At 37.8% G+C, this 25,608-nt stretch overlaps 1 protein-coding gene and 1 pseudogene across 1 annotated transcript in view; one reads left to right on the top strand and one right to left on the bottom strand.

The window, feature by feature from the left end:
* OPHN1 (oligophrenin 1) overlaps nucleotides 1–25,608 on the top strand; it is a 599,190-nt gene that overhangs the window by 498,503 nt on the left and 75,079 nt on the right. The gene's annotated exons all lie outside the window — the stretch shown is intronic.
* Nucleotides 24,327–24,983, bottom strand: LOC132418073 (vesicle-associated membrane protein-associated protein A pseudogene; annotated as a pseudogene).

Consider the following 25,608-nt stretch of genomic DNA (forward strand, 5'->3'; position numbering starts at 1 on the left):
CAAAATTTATAAGCAGCACATGCAGCTCAATAACAAAAAAACAAAAAACCCAATCTAAAAATGGGCAGAAGACCTATATAGACATTTCTCCAAAGAAGATATGCAGATTGCCAAGAAACACATGAAAGAATTCTCACCATCATTAATCATTAGAGAAATGCAAATCAAAACAACGAGATATCATCTCACACCAGTCAGAATGGCCATCATCAAAAATCTAGAAACAATAAATGCTGGAGATGGTGTGGAGAAAAGGGAACACTCTTGCACTGCTGGTGGGAATGTGTTGGTACAGCCACTATGGAGAACAGTATGGAGGTTCCTTAAAAAACTACAAATAGAACTACCATATGACCCAGCAATCCCACTACTGGGCATATACCCTGAGAAAACCGTAATTCAAAAAGAGTCATGTACCAAAATGTTCATTGCAGCTCTATTTACAATAGCCAGGAGATGGAAGCAACCTAAGTGTCCATCATCGGATGAATGGATAAAGAAAATGTGGCACATATATACAATGGAATATTACTCAGCCATAAAAAGAAACAAAATTGAGTTATTTGTAGTTTGATGGATGGACCTAGAGTCAGTCATACAGAGTGAAGTAAGTCAGAAAGAGAAAGACTAATACCATATGCTAACACATATATATGGAATTTACAGGGAAAAAAATGTCATGAAGAACCTAGGAGTAAGACAGGAATAAAGACACAGACCTACTGGAGAATGGACTTGAGGATATGGGGAGGGGGAAGGGTGAGCTGTGACAGGTCGAGAGAGAAGCATGGACATATATACACTACCAAACGTAAGGTAGATAGCTAGTGTGAAGCAGCCACATGGCACAGGGATATCGGCTCGGTGCTTTGTGACCACCTGGAGGGGTGGGATAGGGAGGGTGGGAGGGAGGGAGATGCAAGAGGGAAGAGATATGGGAACATATGTATATGTATAACTGATTCACTTTGTTATAAAGCAGAAACTAAAACACCATTGTAAAGCAATTATACCCCAATAAAGATGTTTAAAAAAAAAAAGACACAGACCTACTAGAGAATGGACCTGAGGATATGGTGAGGGGGAAGGGTAAGCTGTGACAAGGTGAGAGTGGCATGGACATATATACACTACTAAATCTAAAATAGATAGCTAGTGGGAAGTAGCCACAATGCACAGGGAGATCAGCTCAGTGCCTTGTGACCACCTGGAGTGGTGGGATAGAGAGGGTGGGAGGGAGGGAGACGCAAGAGGGAAGAGATATGGGAACATATGTATATGTATAACTGATTCACTTTGTTATAAAGCAGAAACTAAGACACCATTGTAAAGCAATTGTACTCCAATAAAGATGAAAAAAGAAAAAAAAGAGAAGGGAATCAAAACATACCACTGTGGAAAATCATCAGTGTACAAAGGAGGGCCACAAAGAAAGGAAGAAAGAAAATTAGAACTAGAAAACAGCCAAAAAACAATAAGATGGCATTAGTTAAGTCCTTACCTCTCAGTAATTACTCTAAATGATAATAGAATTCTTCAATCAAAAGGCATAGAGTGGCTGGATGGATTAAAAAAAAATAAGACCCCACTATGCTGACTAAAGGAGATTCACTTCAGCTTTACAGACACACACAAGCTCAAAGTGAAAGGAGGATAAAAGATATTCCACGCAAATAGGAACCAAAAGAGAGCATGAATATCTTATACTTATATTAGACAAAATAGACTTTCAACCAGAAATGTTAAAAAAAAGGCAAAGATGGTCATTATATAATCATAAGGGAGTCAATTCATCAAGAATATATAACAATTATGAACAAATTTGCACCCAAGAGTGGAGCACCTAAATATATTAAGCAAACACTGACAAATCTAAAGAGAGAAACAGAGAAAAATACAATAGTAGAGGACTTTACCTCACTTTCAACAATGGATATATCATCCAGGCAGAATATAAACAAGGAAATGTTGAGCTTGAACCATACTTTAGGCCAAATGGAACTAACAGATATATATAGGCATTCCTTGGAGGTATTGTGGGTTCAGTTACAGACCACTGCAATAAAGTGAATATTGCAATAGAGTGAGTCACACAAACTTTTTGTTTCCCAGTGCATGTAAGTTATGTTTACACTATACTGTAGTCCATTAAGTGTGCGATAAAATTATGTCTAAAAAATGTACATACCTTAATTTAAAAATTATTTATTGCTAACAAATACTAACCATCATCTGAGCCTTCAGCAAGTTGTAATCTTTTGGCTAGTGGAAGATCTTGCCTCGATGTTGGTGGCTGATGACTGATCAGGGTGTTGGTTGCTGAAGACTGGGGTGGCTATGGCAATTCCTTAACATTACGACAACAGTGGAGTTTGCCACATCAATTGACTCTTCCTTTCACAAACGATTTCTCTGTAGCATGAAGTGCTGCTTGACAGCACTTTACCCACCTTAGAACTTCTTTCAAAATTGGAGTCAATCCTCTCAAAACCAGACACTGCTTCATCAAGTAAGCTTATTTGTAATATTCTAAATCCTTTGTGGTCATTTCAACAATATTCACAGCATCTTCACCAGGAGTAGATTCCATCTTCAGAAACTACTTTCTTTGTTCATCCATAACAAGCAACTCCCATCCATTAAAGTTTTATCATGAGAATGCAGCTATTCAGTCATATCTTCAGGCTGCAGTTCTAATTTTAGTTCTCTTGCTATTTCTATCAAATCTGCAGTTCCTCCTCCAATGAAGTGTTGAACCCCTCAAAGTCATCCATGAGGGTTGGAATGGACTTCTTTCAAACTCCTGTTAACGTTGATATTTTGACCTCTTCTCATGAATCACAAATGTTCTTAATGGCATCTAGAGTGGTGAATTATTTCCAGAAGGTTTTCATTTACTTTGCCTGGATCCGTCAGAGGAATCCCTATCTATGTCAACTATAGCCTCATGAAATCTATTTCTTAAATCATGAGACTTGAAAGTTGAAGTTACTCTTTAATCCATGGGCTTCAGAATGAAGGTTGTGTTAGCAGGCATGAAAACATTAATGTCATTATACATCTCCATCAGAGCTCTTGGGTAACCAGGTGCATTGTTAATGAGCAGTCATATTTTGAAAGGAATCTTTTATTCTGAGCAGTAGGTCTCAACAGTAGGCTTAAAATATTCAGTAAACTATGTTGTAAACAGAGAGTAGATTTAGCATAATTCTTAAGAGCCCTAGGATTTTCAGAATGGTAAATGAACATTGGCTTCAACTTAAAGTCACCAGCTGCATTCACCCCTAACAAGAGACTCGGCCTGTCCTTTGAAGCTTCAAAGCCAGGCATTGACTTCTCCTCTCTAGCTGTGAAAGTCCTAGATGGCATCATCTTCCAACATGACTGTTTTGTGTATATTGAAAATCTGTTGTTTAGTGTAACCACCTTCATTCTCTCAGCTATATCTTCTGGATAACTCACTGCAGCTTCTACATCAGCCCTCGAAACTTGATGTTTCACCTTGCCCTTTTATGTTATGGAAACAGTTCCTTTCCTTAAACCTCACAAACCAACCTCTGATAGCTTCAAACTTTTCTTCTAGAGCTTCCTCACCTCTCTTAGCCTTCTCAGAATTGAAGAGTTTGGACTTTGCTTTGGATTAGGCTTTGGCTAAAGGGAATTTTGTGGCTGGTTTGATCTTTTACTTAAACCATTAAAACTTTCTCCATATCAGCAATAAGCCTGTTTCACTTTCTTTTTTTAATTATTATTATTTTTTATATTTAATTTGTATTGAAGTATGGTTGATGTACAATATTATATTAGCTACAGATGTACAATATAGTGGTTCATAATTATAGAAAGCTATACTCCATTTATAGTTATGATAAAATCTTGGCTATATTCCGTGCTGTACAATATGTCTTTGTAACTTATACATAATAGTTTGTACATCTTAATCACCTCCCCCTCCCCCTTCCCTCTCCCACTGGTTACCACTAGTTTGTTCTCTATATCTGTGAGTCTGCCTCTTTTCTGTTATATTCGCTAGTTTGTTGTATTTTTTGGATTCCACATATAAGTGATAGCATAGAGTATTTGTCTTTCTTTGTCTGACTTATTTCACTCAGCATACTACCTTCCAAGTCCATTTGTGTTGCTGCAAATGGCAAAATTTCATTCTTTTTATGGCTGAGTAGTATTCTGTTGTGTGTGTGTGTGTGTGTCTGTGTGTGTGTATGTGTATATATATCACATCTTCTTTATCCTTTCCTCTGTTGATGGACACTTATTTTGCTTCCATATCTTGGCTATTGTAAATTATTCTGCTATGAACGTTGGGATGTGTATATCTTTTCAAATTAGTGTTTTTTGTTTTGTTTGGATATATACCCAGGAGTGGAATTACTGGATCCATTTTCAATCCTGAGAAAGAAGAGCAAAGCTGATGGCATCATACTATTTAATTTCAAACTATACTATTTTAAAGCTATAGTAATCAAAACTATGTTACTGGCTTAAAAATAGACACATAGACAAATGGAACTGAATCAAGAGCCCAGAAATACCCATATGCACATATAGCCAACTAGTACTTGACAAGAATACTCATTGGGGATAGGATAGTTTCTTCCATAAATGGTGTTGAAAAACTGGATTACCACATGCAGAAGAGTGAAATTGGAACCCTATCTTACACTTAACTCAAAATGGAATAAAGACTTAAACATGAGATCTGAAACTGTAAAACTCCTAGAAGAAAACATAAGGAAAATACTCTTTGACATTGATCTTTGTAGTGATTTCCTGTATATGACACCAAAAGCATAAGCAACAAAAGAAAAACTAAGTGGAACTACATCAAACTAAAAAGCTTCTGCACAGCAAAAGAAATAGACAATGAAATGAAAAGGCAACATATGGAATAGGAGCGATTGTTTGCAAACCATATATTGGGTAAGGGGTTAATAACCAAAATATATAAATGTACAGTTCAGTGGGTTTTTTCTTCTTTGTTTTGTTTTGTTTGGTAAATTTATTTATTCATTTATTTTTGGCTGCATTGGCTCTTTGTTGCTGTGCACGGGCTTTCTCTAGTTGTGGCAAGGGGGACTACACTTCATTGCAGTGTGTGGGCTTCTCATTGCGGTGGCTTCTCTTGTTGTGGAGCACGGGCTCTAGGCATACAGACTTCAGTAGTTGTGGCTCACGGGCTCTAGAGTGCAGGCTCAGTAGTTGTGGCTCACGGGCTTAGTTGCTCCACAGCATATGGGATCTTCTCGGACCAGGGATTGAACCACTGTGCCCTGCATTGGCAGACGGATTCTTAACTACTGCACCACCAGGGGAGTCCCTAACCAAAATATATAAAGAACTCATACAACTCATTAGTAAAAAAACAAACAACCCTATTGAAAAATGGGCAGAGGAACTGAATAGACAGTTTTCCAAAGAAGATATACAATTGGCCAAGAGGTACATGAAAAGATATTCAACATCACTAATCATCAGTGAAATGCAGATCAAAACTACTATAAGATATCACCTCACAACAGTTAGAATGGTTATTATCAAAAAGACAAGAGATAACAAGTGTTAGCAAAGGTGTGGAGAAAAGGGAACCCTTGTAAACTGTTAGTGGGAGTGTAAATTGGTTCAGCCACTATGGAAAATAGTATGGCGATTCATCAAAAAATTAAAAATAAAACTACCATATGATCTATCAATCTCACTCCTGGGTATATATCCAAAGTAAATAAAAACTGATTTTGAAGGGATAGCCACACCCGCATGTTCATTGCAGCATAATTCACAATAGCCAAGATATAAAAACAACCTAAGTGTCCATCACAGATGAATGAATAAAGAAGTTGTGAGATTTTACATAATCTGAGTGAATGAAGAAGTTGTGAGATTAAATATATATTCAGCCATGAGAAAGAAGGATATTCTGCTGCTATGCAATAACTGGGTGGACCTTCAGGGCATTATGCTAAGTGAAATAAATAAGACAGAGAAAAACAAATACCATATGATATCACTTATTTGTGGAATCTAAAAAAGCCAAACTCAGAGAAATAGAGAGTAGAGTGGTGATTACCAGGAACTGGGAGGTAAGGGAAATGGGGAAATACTGTTAAGGGGTACAAACTTCCTGTTATAAGATTAATACGTTCTGGGGATCTAGTGTACAGTATGGTGATTATAGCTAATAATACTTTATTATATACTGGAAAGTTGTTAAGACAGTGGATCTTATATGTTCTAACCACAAAAAAGAAATGGTAACTATGTGATGGGATAGAGGTGCTAGCTAATGCTATGGGGGTAATCATTTGCAGTATACAAATGTATCAAATCAGCACACTGTACACCTTAAACTTACACAATGTTATATGTCAATCATAACTTATAAAGCTGGAAAAAAAGAAGGGCAATGTGAAAAATCTCCAAAGACTTAAATATTAAACACACTTCTCAATAATCTGTGAGTAGATAAGGAGTCTCATGAGAAATAAGAAATTACATTGAACTGAGTGACAGTATAAATATATCAAAATTTATGGAAAACAGCTAAATCAGTTTGTTTGAGAGGGAAACTCGTAGGATTGAATGCTTGCCTTAGAAAAGAGGAAAGGTCTGAAGTCGATATACCAAAATGTCACTTCAGGAACTTAGAAAAATAAGAGCAATATAAATCCAAAGCAAGTAGAAAGAAGGAAATAATAAATATAAATAATGAAGATAACATAAAAATCCCTGGAATTGAAACCATAAAGACAAAAGAGAAAATCAATGAAAGAGTTGGTTACAGAGAACCAGTATCCAAAACTCAATAAAATTAACAATCTTTTAGAAGGCTAACGAAGCAAAGGAAGAGAGTAGACACAAATTACCAATATCAGGAACAAAATGGAGGATATCATACTAATCATGTGGATCTGGAAAGGATTATAAGAGAATAATATGAACAATTCTATGTGCATAAATTTGATAACTTAGTTGAAATGAATGAGTTCCTTAAAAAGTACAAACTACTAAAACTCACCCAATATGAAATTGATCATTTGAATAGCCCTGAAACTATTAAGGGTATTGAATTCATATTTGAATACTCTCTGAAAAAAGAAATGTTTAGGCCCAGATAGTTTTACTGGAGAATTATACCAAGTGTTTAAAGAAAAATTAACATCAATTTATAAAATCTCTCCTAGAAAACAGAATAGGAGAAAACACTTCCCAACACATTGTATGAAGGCAATAATTGCCTGACACAAAAACCAGGCAAAGAAGATAATACAAAAAAAGAAAATTATAGACCAATATCCCTCATAAATATAAGTGCAAATATCACTAACAAAAAGTTTGAGGATAGAATTCAGAAAAATTTAAAAAAAAACACTATATACCATGATCAGATGGGATTTATTCCTGGAATGCAAGGTGGTTCAGTTGATTTTAAAATCAGTGAGAGAGTGGCATGGACATGTATACACTACCAAATGTAAAATAGATAGGTAGTGGAAAGCAGCTGCATAGCACAGGGAGATCAGTGGTGCTCTGTGACCACCTAGAGGGGTGGGATAGGGAGGGTGAGAGGGAGGGAGATGCAAGAGGCAAGAGATATGGGGATATATGTATATGTATAGCTGATTCACTTTGTTATAAAGCAGAAACTAACACACCATTGTAAAGCAGTTATACTCCAATAAAGATGTTAAAATTTTTTTTTCCATATTAACAGGCTGAAGAAGCAAAATTACATAAACTTATCAATTTATGCAGAATAAGTATTTGAAAAGATCAACACACATTTAGAAAAATAAACAAAACTCAACAAACTAGGAATAGGGAATAATCACCTCAGCTTGGTAAAGAACATCTTTAAAAAAATACCCTGTAGCTAACATCATACTTAATGGCTAAATGCTGAATGCTTTTCCTTTAAGATTGAGAATAACACAAGAATGCTTGCTCTTGCCACTGCTATTCAACATAGTAATGGAATTTAGGGGAAAGGGTGGGGGAGGGATAAATTAGGAGTTTGGGACTAACATATACACACTACTATATATAAAAAGATAAATAACAAGGACCTACTGTATAGCACAGAGAACTATACTCAATATTTTGTAGTAACCTATAAGGGAAAAGAATCTGAAAAGAGTATATATATATATATATATATATATATATGTATATATTTCATATATATTACTTCATATATATATATATGAAACTGAATCACTTTGATATATGCCTGAAACTAACACAACATAAATAAATCAACTATATACTTTAATCAAAAAATAAAGTAACTTTAGAAAGTTTAAAAAAAAGGAAATAAAACACATATAGTTCCGATAGGAGGAAATCTAACTTTCCCTATTTGCAGATGACATGTTCGTCTGCATAGAAAATCCTAAGGTGGATATAAAAAAAAATTTTCCAGAAATAATAAGGGAGTTTATCAAGATTACAGAATACAAGGCCAACATTCAAAAATCAGTTGCAATTTTATATTAGCAATGAAGGTATGGAAAATGAAATTAAAAGTACAATACCATCTACAATCTCTCAAAACAACTGAAATGCTTAGGTATATGTCTAATAAAACATTTAGAGGATTTATATGCTGAAAATTACAGAATGCTGCTTTAAAAACTCAAAGAAAATATACACTAAGAGACATATTGTACTCATGGAGTAGAAAACTCAACATAGTAAAGATTGTAATTTCTTTCCAAATCTATATATATATAAGCTTCAGATAATTAATATCAAAACCCCAGCAAGATTTTTTGTAGATAGGGACAAGATTATACTGACGTAGGTGTATATATACATATATACACATATATATGTATATATATATATATTTGTGTGTGTGTGTGTGTATAATACACACACATACATACACATACACAAAAGAACTAGAAGAGCTAACACAATTTTTAAAATGAAGAATAAATGGGGAGATATTGTTAATGCTTACTATATTGCTTCAGTAGTCAAACAGTGTGATACTGGCAGATGGATAGACACATAGATCAATGGAAGAGAATAGTCTATAAATAGCCTTGCAAAGTATGGCCAAATTGCTTTTGATAAAAGCACAAAAGCATTTCAAGGGAGGAAGGATAATCTTTTCAACAAATGATGGTGGAGAAATTGCATGTCTATAGGCAACAAAATTGAACATTGACCTAAACCTCACATCTTATACAAAAATTAACATAAAATCATCATACATATAAATGTAAACTATAAAACTTTTAGAAGATAACATAAGAGAAAATATGTGGACCTACTGAAGAACCTTACTGAGCAGTTTTTAGACATTAAACCCAAAGCACAAACCATTAAAGAAGTAAATTAATAAATTGAACTTCATCAAAATTAAAAACATTTGCTCTGTAAATGACCCTATTAAAAAGATGAAGAAACAAGCTACCAACATGGAGAAAATATTTGCAAACTATGTATCTGATACAGGACTCATATCTAGAATATACAAAGAACTCTCAAAACTGAACCGTAAAAAAATCAGACAATTCAATTATAAAATGAACAAAAGACATGAAAAGGATGTATGTATGACAAATAAACACATGAAAAGATGTCCAAGATCACTGGCCATTAGGGAAATGCAAATTAAGGCCTCAATGAGATATCACTGCATATCCATTAAAACAATTAAAAAATAGTGATAACACCAAATGCTGACCAGGGTACACAGAAATTGGAGCTCTCCTACATTTCTGGTAAGAACATAAAATGATACAGTTACTCTTGAAAAGTTTGGCAGTTTCTTAAGAAAAAAAAATGTAACTATGTACTTATTATACAACCTATCATTTACACTCCTGGGCATTTATCCCTGAGATATGAGAACATGTTCACACAAAACCTCTACAGGTATGTACATAGCATTTTTATTTGTAATAGCCAAAAACTGGATACAGCCCAGATGTCCTTCAGTGGGTGAATGGTTAACAAATTATAGTAACTCATATTGTGTAATACTATTCAGTAGTAAAAAAGAATGAATTATTGATGCACACAACTTGGATTGGTCTCATGGGTATTATACTGAGTGAAAAAGCCTATCTCAAAAAGTTACATACTGTTTATTCCATTCATATAACATTCTCAAAATGAAAAAATTACAGAGATTTTTAAATAGTAATCTTAAACACTAATCTGTTTTTTTTAAACAGATTAGTGGTTGCAAGTGTTTAGGTGATGATAGGGGTGGAGGGTGGTGGGTATGACTATAAAGGGGTAGCATGAGAGATAATTTGAATGGTGGAATAGTATCTTGACTGTAGTGGTGGTTACGTGAACCTACACGTGTGATAAAATGGCATAGCACTGTTCATATACATTGTACTAATGTTATTTTCCTAGTTTAGATATTGAACTATAGTTACGTAAGATATCCCCTTTCGGGAGAGACTGGGTGAGAGGTATGTGCAACCTCTCTGTGCTATCTCTGCAATTTCCTGTGAATCTATTTTATTTCAAAATAAAAATTTGGAAAGTGTAAACCAACTCAAAATTTTCATATTTATTACATGTGGGAATGATAATGTTTTGGATATATTGGGTCAAATAAAGTATATTATAAATTTTTTTAAATGAAGATCTCATATGGAATGCTTTCTATTGTATACTCTCAAGTTAAAACGGCAGAGAGCAGAAGTGTATCTATACTATGCTACCCTTATCTAAGGAAGAAGGGGATGTAAGGAAATAGAAATGGATCTGCTTATTGTGAAAAAGATATACAGGACAGGTAATCCAGAACCTAATGAATTGGTTACCTATAGGTGTTTGGCAGGTGTGGACTGGTAAGGATGGGATAATGACAGTGGTGTAGCAGGGATGAGAGAGGAGCAACTCTTTGAATATACTTTTTTTTTTTTTGTCATAGGTCTGACTTATAGAATCATAGTATTGTTTCATGTTCTCAAAACTAAATAAATATATAAGTAAAATCAACCTGACGGAAGAACCCAAAGTGAAATACAAAGAGTAAAAAATGAACCTAATTGTATTACAAATGAGGAACATAGCCATATAGAAGAGGATAGGAAGAAAAGAATTAACAAAAATAATTTTGGAAAACAGTATTTCTACTGTATATTTTAGGACTAAAGTTGAAAAAGAACTTTATACAAACACTACTCTCTTTGGTAAATGTATTGCTTACAGGGGTATGGGTTAGCAACCCTGAAATTAATATACTTATATTGTAGGATTAAATAAATAAGTAAATATATTTTGAATAATTAAAACTAGATTTCTTGCTATTGAAGAAGAACATTACAAATAAGCAAAGGAGTAAGGCTAAAATGATCACTGTGGTATTAGATTGGAATGGAAACAGTAAAATTTTTAGAACTCATATTTTAAAAATATACAGATAGATACAGAAGTAAATATAGATGTGTTTGTGTATCCATAGAATACCTAGAAGCAGTGCCACTCTAGTAACAATGAGCACACTTAGCACCCAGGCCTTGGTTTCTAAATACCATTCTCCTATAAAATAACCAGGGCTTCTTGGAGAAATAGCTGATTCCAGGGCTGGGACAGGGAAAATACAAGATGAAACTGGAATATCTTATGGTGCCAAAAAGTAAGGAAGGGCTAAAAAATATTATAGGAATGTGATGAAAGAACGTGGGAGCCAACATGAAACTGATCCCAGTGGTCAAAATGGGAACATTTGAGCAACAAATTAAATAATGATATTATTGGATTATAACCCATAAAATAAAATAAATATCTATGATTCCAGACTGATATAAACCAACAAATGCACACACACAATGGAGAAGGAATAGCTCTTTCTTACAGTAGAATTTTAATTAACAAATGTAAAAGAAGTGAGCAAAATAGAAAATTACTACAGTAATTTGCAGGCAGGAATTAACAAATACTAAAATTAGTGGGTGAAAAAATATGGCGAAAATCAGGATGTCTGCATAGCCTCAAATATCTTACCACAAGATATTTATTAATGATAAGGGGAAAATAATATCTTTACGGTGGAAAAGTCTGGCATCACCAGTAATAAGATATAGCAACATCTTGTATTACTAGTATGATGCACTGAGAGGGGTACAGCATCACTTCTTCCTAAAAATGTTTAACCTAAATATAATCATGAGAAGACATCAGAAAAACCCAAGCTGACTGAATCCTACAAAATAACTGACAAAGTTGTATGTACTTTTGCCTTGTAGTTTAACATGTTTACAGGTTTGGGAGATTAGGACATGGACATCTTCAGGGTCATTATTCTGTCTACCACAGTTAACTCTCTGGCCCCAAAAGATTTACATCTATCCCACATGCAAAATACATCCATCCTATTTCAAGTTCTCCAAAAGTCTCAACCGATTATAGCATCAATCCACGTCCAAAATCTCATCTAATTATCATCTGCTCAAAAGTCCCAAATCTCATCATCTAAATCAGCTAAGTTAGGTATGGATGAGACTCTTGCTATAATTCATTGTAGGGTAAAATTCCTTACTACCTATTCACCTGTGAATCTAGAAAACAATCCTTTGGGCTTGCAGCTCCACCATCTGAATCATCCTCCCTTTTTTGTGAAAAGTAGCATGTGTTTGAAGTTGAGTAGTTTTATCAGCCTGTTTCCTGCTTGTAGAATTGTGGGGGTCTGACAGCCTTCTTTTATTTCCTCTTCTCTCTGTTCCTTTTAGGCCAAGCTGGCAGTGTTTATATTGGTATAACATCCTCAAAATTCTGTGGGTCTCCCAGGTATATCACTAAGATTAATTCCATTAGGCAAGAGGATCCTCCACAAGTCATTCCTAAATAATTGCCTTAAACATCCCCTCTCTAATTCTGGCTTCTACTGAGACAGATAAGGGGATCCATGCATCACATACCTAATCTCTTTAAAGATCCCCCTGTATAACTGAATACTGTGATCTCCTGATCGTTCTGAACCGCTAGCAAAAGGCTGTCCAGCCACACCCTTGGATTTCTCTTCAGAGCATGCCTTCCTGACAGTGAATCTCCTAATTTTAGCAATTTTTGCAATCTGCATAGGCTGAGAATTTCCTAAATTATATAGTTCGAGAAGTCCTAGTTCCTTTTTGCTCAACAGTTCTTTCATCAATTTATCTCTTTCCTCTCACATTTTATTATAAGCACCAAGAAGAAACAACTCAATACCTTTACTACTTTGCTTGGAAATCTCAGCAAAATAACCAAGTTAATTGCTTACAAGTTCTGCTTCCCACCTAACTGTATAACACAATTCAGATACACTTTCTGCCACTATATAACAAGGATCCCCTTTCCTCCAGTTTCTAATAACATGTTCATTATTTCCTTTTGAGTCTTCATCAGCAGCACCTTTAGTATCCATATTTCTACCAACAGTCTGTTATAATGATTTAAGTGTTCCCTAAGGCACTATACGTTTTCTCTGCTGTGCTCCTCACTTCCTTCTGAGCCCTCACTAGCGGAATTGTTATTATGCACATTTTTACTAACAGTATGTTCAAAGCAGTCAAGGCTGTATCTATCACATTCCTCTAAATTTTTCCAGCATCTTCTCACTGCCCATTACAAAGCAACTTCCACAATTGTTTTTAAGTTTTGACTTGCATAATTTTTAAGTATTTCTTACAGCAGCACACTACTTCCAGGATCACAATTTATATTAATTTCCTATTGTTGTTGTAACAAACTAGTACAAACTCTGTGGCTTAAAACAAATGAATTATCTTAATAGTTCTGGAGGTCAGAAGTATAAAATTTGTTGGCGGTGCTGCATCTCTCTTTCCTAGTCCTTTCCATCTTCTAAAAGCCTCCTGCATTCCTTGGATTGTGGACCATTCCTCCATATTCAAAGCATATAATCTGCCCCCCTTATTCTTTTTTTTAACATCTTTATTGGGGTATAATTGCTTTACAATGGTGTGTTAATTTCTGCTTTATAACAAAGTGAATCAGTTATACATATACATATGTTCCCATATGTCTTCCCTCTTGCGTCTCCCTCCCTCCCACCCTCCCTATCCCACCCCTCCAAGCGGTCACAAAGCACGGAGCCGATATCCCTGTGCCATGCGGCTGCTTCCCACTAGCTATCTACATTACGTTTGTTAGTGTATATATACCCATGCCTCTCTCTCTCGCCCTGTCACAGCTCACCCTTCCCCCTCCCCATATCCTCAAGTCCGTTCTCCAGTAGGTCTGTGTCTTTATTCCTGTCTTGCCCCTAGGTTCTTCATGACATTTTTTTTTCTTAAACTCCATATATATGTGTTAGCATACGGTATTTGTCTTTCTCTTTCTGACTTACTTCACTCTGTATGACACACTCTAGGTCTATCCACCTCATTACAAATAGCTCAATGTCGTTTCTTTTTATGGCTGAGTAATATTCCATTGTATATATGTGCCACATCTTCTTTATCCATTCATCCGTTGATGGGCGCCTAGGTTGTGTCCATCTCCGGGCTATTGTAAATAGAGCTGCAATGAACATTTTGGTACATGACTCTTTTTGAATTATGGTTTTCTCAGGGTATATGCCCAGTAGTGGGATTGCTGGGTCATATGGTAGTTCTATTTGTAGTTTTTTAAGGAACCTCCATACTGTTCACCATAGTGGCTGAACCAATTCACATTCCCACCAGCAGTGCAAGAGTGTTCCCTTCTCTCCACCCCCTCTCCAGCATTTATTGTTTCTAGATTTTTTTTCTTTTAACATATTTATTGGGGTATAATTGCTTTACAATGGTGTTTTAGTTTCTGCTTTATAACAAAGTGAATCAGTTATACATATACATATGTTCCCATATGTCTTCCCTCTTGCATCTCCCTCCCTCCCACCCGCCCTGTCCCACCCCTCCAGGCTGTCACAAAGCACCGAGCCAATATCCCTGTGCCATGCGGCTGCTTCCCACTAGCTATCTACCTTACGTTTGTTAGTGTGTATATATCCATGACTCTCTCTCTCCCTGTCACAGCTCACCTTTCACCCTCTCCATATCCTCAAGTCCGTTCTCCAGTAGGTCTGCGTCTTTATTCCTGTCTTACCCCTAGGTTCTTCATAACATTTTTTTCCCTTAAATTCCATATATATGTGTTAGCATACGGTATTTGTCTTTTTCTTTCTGACTTACTTCACTCTGTATGACACACTCTAGGTCTATCCACCTCATTACAAATAGCTCAATTTCGTTTCTTTTTATGGCTGAGTAATATTCCATTGTATATATGTGCCACATCTTCTTTATCCATTCATCCGATGATGGGCACTTAGGTTGTTACCATCTCCGGGCTATTGTAAATAGAGCTGCAATGAACATTTTGGTACATGACTTTTTGAATTTTGGTTTTCTCAGGGTATATGCACAGTAGTGGGATTGCTGGGTCATATGGTAGTTCTATTTGTAGTTTTCTAAGGAACCTCCATATTGCTCTCCATAGTGGCTGAACCAATTCACATTCCCACCAGCAGTGCAAGAGTGTTCCCTTTTCTCCACCCCCTCTCCAGCATTTATTGTTTCTAGATTTTTTGATGATGGCCATTCTGACTGGTGTGAGATGATATCTCATTGTAGTTTTGATTTGCATTTCTCTAATGATTAATGATGTTGAGCATTCTTTCATGTGTTTGTTGGCAGTCTGTATATCTTCTTTGGAGAAATGTCTATTTAGGTCTTTTGCCCATTTTTGGATTGGGTTGTTCGTTTTTTTGTTATTGAGCTCCAGGAGCTGCTTGTAAATTTTGGAGATTAATCCTTTGTCAGTTGCTTCATTTGCAAATATTTTCTCCCATTCTGAGGGTTGTCTTTTGGTCTTGTTTATGGTTTCCTTTGCTGTGCAAAAGCTTTGAAGTTTCATTTGGCCCCATTTGTTTCTTTTTGTTTTTATTTCCATTACTCTAGGAGGTGGTTCAGAAAGGATCTTGCTGTGATTTATGTCATAGAGTGTTCTGCCTATGTTTTCCTCTAAGAGTTTCTGGCCTTACATTTAGGTCATTAATCCATTTTGAGCTTATTTTTGTGTATGGTGTTAGGGAGTGATCTAATCTCATACTTTTACATGTATGTGTCCAGTTTTCCCAGCACCAATTATTGAAGAGGCTGTCCTTTCTCCACTGTACTTTCCTGCCACCTTCATCAAAGATAAGGTGTCCATATGTGCATGGGTTTATCTCTGGGCTTTCTATCCTGTTCCATTTATCTATCTTTTTGTTTTTGTGCCAGTACCATACTGCCTTGATTACTGTAGCTTTGTAGTATAGTTTGAGGTCAGGGAGCGTGATTCCTCCAGCTCCATTTTTCATTCTCAAGATTGCTTTGGCTATTCGGGGTCTTTTGTGTTTCCATACAAATTGCGAAATTTTTTGTTCTAGTTCTGCGAAAAATGCCAGTGGTAGTTTGATAGGGATTGCATTGAATCTATAGATTGCTTTGGGTAGTAGAGTCATTTTCACAATGTTGATTCTTCCAATCCAAGAACATGGTATATCTCTCCATCTATTTGTATCATCTCTAATTTCTTTCATCAGTGTCTTATAATTTTCTGCATACAGGTCTTTTGTCTCCTTAGGTAGGTTTATTCCTTGATATTTTATTCTTTTTGTTGCAATGGTAAATGTGAGTGTTACCTTGGTTTCACTTTCAGATTTTTTCATCATTATTGTATAGGAATGCCAGCGATTTCTGTGCATTAATTTTCTCTCCTGCTACTTTACCAAATTCATTGGTTAGCTGTAGTAGTTTTCTGGTCGCATCTTTAGGATTCTCTATGTATACTATCATGTCATCTGCAAACAGTGACAGCTTTACTTCTTCTTTTCCAATTTGGATTCTTTTTATTTCCTTTTCTTCTCTGATTGCTATGGCTAAAACTTCCAAAACTATGTTGAATAAGAGTGGTGAGAGTGGCCAACCTTGTCTTGTTCCTGATCTTAGTGGAAATGCTTTCAGTTTTTCTCCATTGAGGATGATGTTGGCTGTGGGCTTGTCGTATATGGCCTTTATTATGTTGAGGAAAGTTCCCTCTATGCCTACTTTCCACAGGGTTTTTATCATAAATAGGTGTTGAATATTGTCAAAAGCTTTCTCTGCATCTATTGAGAAGATCATATGGTTTTTCTCCTTCAATTTGTTAATATGGTTTATCACATTGATAGATTTGCATATATTGAAGAATCCTTGCATTCCTGGAATAAACCCCACTTGATCATGGTGTATAATCCTTTTAATGTGCTGTTGGATTCTGTTTGCTAGTATCTTGTTGAGGATTTTTGCATCTATGTTCATCAGTGATATTGGCCTGTAGTTTTCTTTCTTTGTGACATCCTTGTCTGTTTTTGGTATCAAGGTGATGGTGGCCTCGTAGAAGGAATTTGGGAGTGTTCCTCCCTCTGCTATATTTTGGAAGAGTTTGAGAAGGATAGGTGTTAGCTCTTCTCTAAATGTTTGATAGAATTTGCCTGTGAAGCCATCTGGTCTTGGGCTTTTGTTTGTTGGAAGATTTTTAATCACAGTTTCAATTTCATTGCTTGTGATTGGTCTGTTCATATTTTCTATTTCTTTCTGATTCAGTCTTGGCAGGTTGTGCATTTCTAAGAATTTGTTGTTTTCTTCCAGATTGTCCATTTTATTGACATAGAGTTGCTTGTAGTAATCTCTCGTGATCTTTTTTATTTCTGCAGTGTCAGTTGTTAATTCTCCTTTTTCATTTCTAATTCTATTGATTTGAGTCTTCTCCCTTTTTTCTTGATGAGTCTGGCTAATGTTTTATCTTTTTTGTTTATCTTCTCAAAGAACCAGCTTTTGGTTTTATTTATCTTTGCTATTGTTTCCTTCATTTATTTTTCATTTATTTCTGATCTGATTTTTATGATTTCTTTCCTTCTGCTACATTGGGGTTTTTTTGTTCTTCTTTCTCTAATTGCTTGAGGTGCAAGGTTAGGTTGTTTATTCGAGATGTTTCCTGCTTCTTAAGGTGGGCTTGTATTGCTATAAACTTCCCTCTTAGAACTGCTTTTGCTGCATTCCATAGGTTTTGGGTCGTCAGGTCTCCATTGTCATTTGTTTCTAGATATTTTTTAATTTCCTCTTTGACTTCTTCAGTGATCACTTCATTATTAAGTAGTGTATTGTTTAGTCTCCATGAGTTTGTATTTTTTACAGATCTTTTCCTGTAATTGATATCTAGTCTCATGGCGTTGTGTTCGGAAAAGATACTTGATACAATTTCAATTTTCTTAAATTTACCAAGGCTTGATCAGTGACCCAGGATATGATCTATCCTGGAGAATGTTCCATGAGCACTTGAGAAAAATGTGTATTCTGTTGTTTTTGGATGGAGTGTCCTACAAATATCAATTAAGTCCATCTTGTTCAATGTATCATTTAAAGCTTGTGTTTCCTTATTTATTTTCATTTTGGATGATCTGTCCATTGGTGAAAGTGGGGTGTTTAAGTCCCCTACTATGAATGTGTTACTGTCAATTTCCCGTTTTATGGCTGTTAGTTTTTGCCTTATGTATTGAGGTGCTCCTATGTTCGGTGCATAAATATTTACAATTGTTATATCTTCTTCTTGGACCGATCCCTTGACCATTATGTAGTGTCCCTCTTTCTCTCTTCTAATAGTCTTTATTTTAAAGTCTATTTTGTCTGATATGAAAATTGCTACTCCAGCTTTCTTCTGGTTTCCATTTGCATGGAAAATCTTTTTCCATCCCCTTACTTTCAGTCTGTATGTGTCTCTAGGTCTGAAGTGGGTCTCTTGTAGACAGCATATATAAGGGTCTTGTTTTTGTATCCATTCAGCCAATCTGTGTCTTTTGGTGGGAGCATTTAATCCATTTACATTTAAGGTAATTATCGATATGTATGTTCCTATTCCCATTTTCTAAATTGTTTTGGGTTCATTATTATAGGTCTTTTCCTTCTCTTGTGTTTTTTGTCTAGAGAATTTCCTTTAGCATTTGTTGTAAAGGTGGTTTGGTGGTGCTGAACTCTCTCAGCTTTTGCTTGTCTTTAAAGGTTTTAATTTCTCCATCAAATCTGAATGAGATCCTTGCTGGGTAGAGTATTCTTGGTTGCAGGTTTTTCTCCTTCATCACTTTCGGTATGTCCTGCCACTCCCTTCTGGCTTGCAGAGTTTCTGCTGAGAGATCAGCTGTTAACCTTATGGGGATACCCTTCTGTGTTATTTGTTGTTTTTCCCTTGCTGCTTCTAATATGCTTTCTTTGTATTTAATTTTGGACAGTTTGATTAATATGTGTCTTGGCGTATTTCTCCTTGGATTTATCCTGTATGGGACTCTCTGTGCTTTCTGGACTTGATTAACTATTTCCTTTGCCATATTAGGGAAGTTTTCAACTATAATCTCTTCAAATACTTTCTCAGTCCCTTTCTTTTTCTCTTTTTCTTCTGGAACCCCTATAATTCGAATGTTGGTGTGTTTAATGTTGTCCCAGTGGTCTCTGAGACTGTCCTCAGTTCTTTTCATTCTTTTTTCTTTATTCTGCTCTGCAGTAGTTATTTCCACTATTTTATCTTACAGGTCACTTATCCGTTCTTCTCCCTCAGTTATTCTGCTATTGATCCCATCTAGAGTATTTTTAATTTCACTTATTGTGTTGTTCATCATTGTTTGTTTCATCTTTGTTTCTTTTAGGTCTTTGTTAAATGTTTCTTGCATTTTGTCCATTCTATTTCCAAGATTTTGGGTCATCTTTACTATCAATTTTCTGAGTTCTTTTTCAGGTAGACTGCCTATTTTCACTTCATTTGTTAGGTCTGGTGCACTTTTATCTTGCTCCTTCATCTGCTGTGTGTTTTTCTGTCTTCTCATTTTGCTTATCTTACTGTGTTTGGGGTCTCCTTTTTGCAGGCTGCAGGTTCGTAGTTCACGTTGTTTTTGAAGTCTGTCTCCTGTGGCTAAGGTTTGTTCAGTGGGTTGTGTAGGCTTCCTGGTGGAGGGGACTAGTTCCTGTGTTGTGGTGGATGAGGCTGGATCTTGTGTCTCTAGTGGGCAGGTCCCCGTCTGGTGGTGTGTTTTGGGGTGTCTGTGGACTTATTATGATTTTAGGCAGCCTCTCTGCTAATGCGTGGGGTTGTTTTCCTGTTTTGCTAGTTGTTTGGCATAGGTTATCAAGCACTGTAGCTTGGTAGTCGTTGAGTGAAGCTGGGTGCTGGTGTTAAGATGGAGGTCTCTGGGCGATTTTCACCATTTGATATTATGTGGAGCTGGGAGGTCACTTGTTGACCAGTGTTCTGAAGTTGGCTCTCCCACCTCAGAGGCAGAGCCCTGACTCCTGGCTGGAGCACCAAGAGCCTTTCATCCACACGGCTCAGAATAAAAGGGAGAAAAAGTAGAGAGAATTAGTAGACGTAGGAAGAAAGAAAGAAAGGAGGGAAGGAAGGAAGGAAGGAAGGAAGGAAGGAAGGAATGAAGGAAGGAAGGAAGGAAGGAAGGAAGAAAGAAAAGAAGGAAAGAAAGGAGGGAGGGAGGCAGGGGGGGAGGAAGGAAGGAAGGAGGGAAGGAAGGAAAAAAGACAGAAAGAAAGAAGATACAGTAAAATAAAATAAAGTAAAGTATAATAAAATTATTGAATTAAAAAATAATTATTTAGAACAAAAAGAGGGCGGATAGAATCTTAGGACAAATGGTGGGAGCAAAGCTATACAGACAAAATCTTACACAGAAGCATACACATATACCCTCACAAAAAGTGGTAAAGGGGAAAAAATCATAAATCTTGCTCTCAAAGTCCACCTCCTTAATTTGGGATGATCATTGTCTAAAGGAGGGAAGGAAGGAAGGAAGGAAGGAAGGGAGGGAGGAAGGGAGGAAGGGAGGAAGGGAGGAAGGGAGGAAGGGAGGAAGGGAGGAAGGAAAGAAAAAAGAAAGAAAGAAAGAAAGAAAGGAAGAAAGAAAGGAAGAAAGAAGGTAAAGTATAATAGATTTATTAAAATTAATTATTAAGAAAAAATTTTTTAAAAAATGGATGGATAGAACCCTAGGAGAAATGGTGGAAGCAAAGCTATACAGACAAGATCTCACACAGAAGCATACACATACACATTCACAAAAAGAGGAAAAGGGAAAAAAATCCTAGATCTTGCTCTTGAAGTCCACCTCCTCAATTTGAGATGATTCATTGTCTATTCATGTATTCCACAGATGCAGGGTACATCAAGTTGATTGTGGAGCTTTAATCTGCTGTTTCTGAGGCTGCTGGGAGAGATTTCCCTTTCTCTTCTTTGTTCTCACAGCTCTCAGGGGCTCAGCTTTGGATTTGGCCCTGCCTCTGCCTGTACGTTGCTGGAGGACGTCTGTTTTTTGCTCAGATAGGACAGGGTTAAAGGAGCCGTTGATTTGGGGACTCTGGCGCACGCAGGCCAGGGGGAGGGAGGGGCATGGCGTGCGGGGCGGGCCTGCGGCGGCAGAGGCCGGCATGACGTTGCACCACCCTGGGGCCCGCCGTGCGTTCTCCCAGGGAAGTTGTCCCTGGATCCCGGGACCATGGCAGTGGCGGGCTGCACTGGCTCCCCGGAAGAGGGGTGTGGATAGTGACCTGTGCTCGCACAGAGGCCCCTTGGTGGCGGCAGCAGCAGCCTTAGCGTCTCCCACCCGTCTCTGGGGTCCGTGCTTTTAGCCGCAGCTTGCGCCCTTCTCTGGGGTCCATGCTTTTAGCCGCGGCTCGCACCTGTCCCTGGGGTCCAGGCTTTTAGCTGCAGCTCACGCCTGTCTCTGGGGATCACACTTTTATCCGAGGCTCACGCCTGTCTCTGGAGTTCCTTTTAGCAGCCCTCTTAAACCCCTCTCCTCGCGCACCAGGAAATAAAGAGGGAAGAAAAAGTCTCTTGCCTCTTCGGCAGCTGCAGTCTTTTCCCCAGACTCCCTCCCGGGTAGCCATGGTGCACTAACCCCTTCAGGCTGTGTTCAAGCCGCCAACCCCAGTCCTCTCCCTGCGCTCCGACCTAAGCCCGAGCCTCAGCTCACAGCCCTGCCCACCGCAGCAGGTGAGCAGACAAGCCTCTCGGGCTGGGGAGTGCCGGTCGGCACCTATCCTCTGTGCGGGAATCTCCCCACTTTGCCCTCCGCACCCCTGTTGCTGTGCTCTCCTCTGCGGCTCTGAAGCTCCCCCCTCCACCTCCCGCAGCCTCTGCCCGCGAAGGGGCTTCCTAGTGTGTGGAAACCTTTCCTCCTTCACAGCTCCCTCCCACTGGTGCAGGTGCCGTCCCTATTCTTTTGTCTCTGTTTTTTCTTTTTTTCTTTTGCCCTACCCAGGTACGTGGGGAATTTCTTGCCTTTTGGGAGGTCTGAGGTCTTCTGCCAGCATTCAGTAGGTGTTCTGTAGGAGTTGTTCCACGTGTAGATGTATTTCTGGTGCATCTGCGGGGAGGAAGGTGATCTCCGCATCTTACTCTTCCGCCATCATCCCCTGTGTACTCCCTTATTCCCTTTTTTATCTTTTTTTTACATCTTTATTGGAGTATAATTGCTTTATGATGGTGTGTTAGTTTCTGCTTTATAACAAAGTGAATCAGTTATACATATACATATGTTCCCATATGTCTTCCCTCTTGCATCTCCCTCCCTCCCACCCTCCCTATCCCACCCCTCCAGGCGGTCACAAAGCACCGAGCTGATATCTCTGTGTGATGAGGCTGCTTCCCACTAGCTATCTACCTTAAGTTTGGTAGTGTATATATGTCCATGCCTCTCTCTTGCTTTGTCACAGCTTACCCTTCCCCTCCCCATATCCTCAAATACATTCTCTAATATGTCTGTGTCTTTATTCCTGTCTTACCCCTAGGTTCTTCATGACATTTTTTTCTTAAATTCCATATATATGTGTTAGCATATGGTATTTGTCTTTCTCTTTCTGACTTACTTCACTGAGTGACAGACTCTAGGTCTATCCACCTCATTACAAATAGCTCAATTTCGTTTCTTTTTATGGCTGAGCAATATTCCATTGTATATATGTGCCACATCTTCTTTATCCATTCATCTGATGATGGGCGCTTAGGTTGTGCTCATCTCCAGGCTATTGTAAATAGAGCTGCAATGAACATTTTGGTACATGACTCTTTTTGAATTTTGGTTTTCTCAGGGTATATGCCCAGTTGTGGGATTGCTGGATCATATGGTAGTTCTATTTGTAGTTTTTTAAGGAACCTCCATACTGTTCTCCATAGTGGCTGTACCAATTCACATTCCCACCAGCAGTGCAAGAGTGTTCCCTTTTCCCCAAACCCTCTCCAGCATTTATTGTTTCTAGATTTTTGATGATGGCCATTCTAACTGATGTGAGATGATATCTCATTGTAGTTTTGATTTGCATTTCTCTAATGGTTAATGATGTTGAGCATTCTTTCATGTGTTTTTGGCAATGTGCATATCTTCTTTGGAGAAATGTCTATTTAGGTCTTCTGCCCATTTTTGGATTGGGTTGTTTATTTTTTTTGTTACTGAGCTGCATGAGCTGCTTATAAATTTTGGAGATTAATCCTTTGTCAGTTGCTTCATATGCAAATATTTTCTGCCATTCTGAGGGTTGTCTTTTGGTCTTGTTTATGGTTTCCTTTGCTGTACAAAAGCTTTTAAGTTTTATTAGGTCCCATTTGTTTATTTTTGTTTTTATTTCCATTACTCTAGGAGATGGGTCAAAAAGGATCTTGCTGTGATTTATGTCATAGAGTGTTCTGCCTATGTTTTCCTCTAAGAGTTTGATAGTTTCTGGCCTTACATTTAGGTTTTTTTTTTCTGAGCAAGAATCTGTTAACAGTTTTCTTATTTTTGTGTTAAATACCATGGGACAGGGTTGGAAGGATGAAAAACTCAGTTAACTGCCTCACAAGGGATAAGAAAAATTCTGCCATGATGTTAGCAAAGGTAAAGGGGAAAAATTACACTGTAAGAGACACCATTTCCCCACAGAATACCTCTTGACATTTCCTGAGTGAGTGGGATTAGCAATCTAAATAAATCGTATTTCAAGAGGTAACAGCAACAGATAAAATTTAAGGGGATTATTAAAATAACATTTACAAGACTCTGAACGATTCTTGAACTCTTATTAAAACCACAAAGAAAGAACAATTCTTTATTTATGAATGTCATAAAGGCCTGAATGTGCAATGACACCTGTTAGGGATTGTCTGGTGATGTTCACGCTGTCCGGGAGCCCAACAGTCAGCTCTTACTGTGTTTCTAACCATGAAACTGTTGCAGGCGAGGCCTATATGACACTGTACACACAAAGAATGGTCACTGTGGGCCACACTACCAGTGAGATGGTAGGTTAACAAATCTTTTTCTGGTCAAGAGAAAAAAGAACAAATAGCACTCTGCATGCTTCACTCTACAAGATGAATTTCCCTAGAAAGAATCCAATGAAAATGGCTGCAATTACAACAAGAAGTGAAGGAAGAGGACTGGTGACATTATCTCTGAAGAATGCAGCTGAGGTGTATCCAGGTTTATCCGAATGTGCCACCATTATGAGCCTTAAGCCTTCATCTCTCAGGTGTCGGTTTTCTTCCAATAGCTTCATCATCTCTCCCTGGAGCCTCTTGCACTCTTCCGTGACCTTCCTCGTCTCAGTATCATTGAGGGAAACACTGTGTGGCTTTGACACGGGCCCGTCCTGCTTTGCAGCGTTCAGGGGAACGACTTTGCTGGGTTCCATGTCATTCAATTTATCATTTTCATTGGACATTTCAAATACACATCTCAATTTAGAATCCATCAATTCATCGGGTTTTGCCTCTTTCCACACGGCTTCCATATCTGGAATGTTTGGTGGAGCAAAGATGGTCTGTACCATAAACTTGTGTTTACTCTTCTCATTGGGGTAATAGTCAAAAGGCTGCAGTATTACTTTAAATTTGAGGTCTGTGGGCGGGTCGAGGACCAGGATCTGCTCGTGCTTCACCATGGCCCCAGAGATGGGCGCCATCAGAGACAGCGCAGAGTGGGAGTGCGCCCGTGGCGGGTCGCTGGCTGCGGGTGGGGGGTGGTGGCGGCAGCGGCTGCAGCACGGCTCGGCCCAACTTGATACAGGGCTAGCGCTCAGCTCACGAACCCAATGCCCGCCGCTCTGTCACCAGCTCACTGGACCACCTGCCCGTCCGCAGCTCTGGATCTCACAACTGGCTCAACCCCACACCCACATTTAGGTCTTTAATCCATTTTGAGCTTATTTTTGTGTATGGTGTTAGGGAGTGATTGAATCTCATACTTCTACATGTACCTGTCCAGTTTTCCCAGCACCAATTATTGAAGAGGCTGTCCTTTGTCCACTGTATATTCCTGCCTCCTTTATCAAAGATAAGGTGACCATATGTGCGTGGGTTTATCTCTGGGCTTTCTATCCTGTTCCATTGATCTACATTTCTGTTTTTGTGCCACTACCATACTGTCTTGATTACTGTAGCTTTGTAGTATAGTTTGAGGTCAGGGAGCGTGATTCCTCCAGCTCCATTTTTCGTTCTCAAGATTGCTTTGGCTATTCGGGGTCTTTTGCATTTCCATACAAATTGTGAAATTTTTTGTTCTAGTTCTATGAAAAATGCCAGTGGTAG

The sequence above is a fragment of the Delphinus delphis genome, chromosome X, assembly GCF_949987515.2.
Source record: "Delphinus delphis chromosome X, mDelDel1.2, whole genome shotgun sequence".
In the NCBI taxonomy this organism is placed as follows: Eukaryota; Metazoa; Chordata; class Mammalia; order Artiodactyla; family Delphinidae; genus Delphinus; species Delphinus delphis.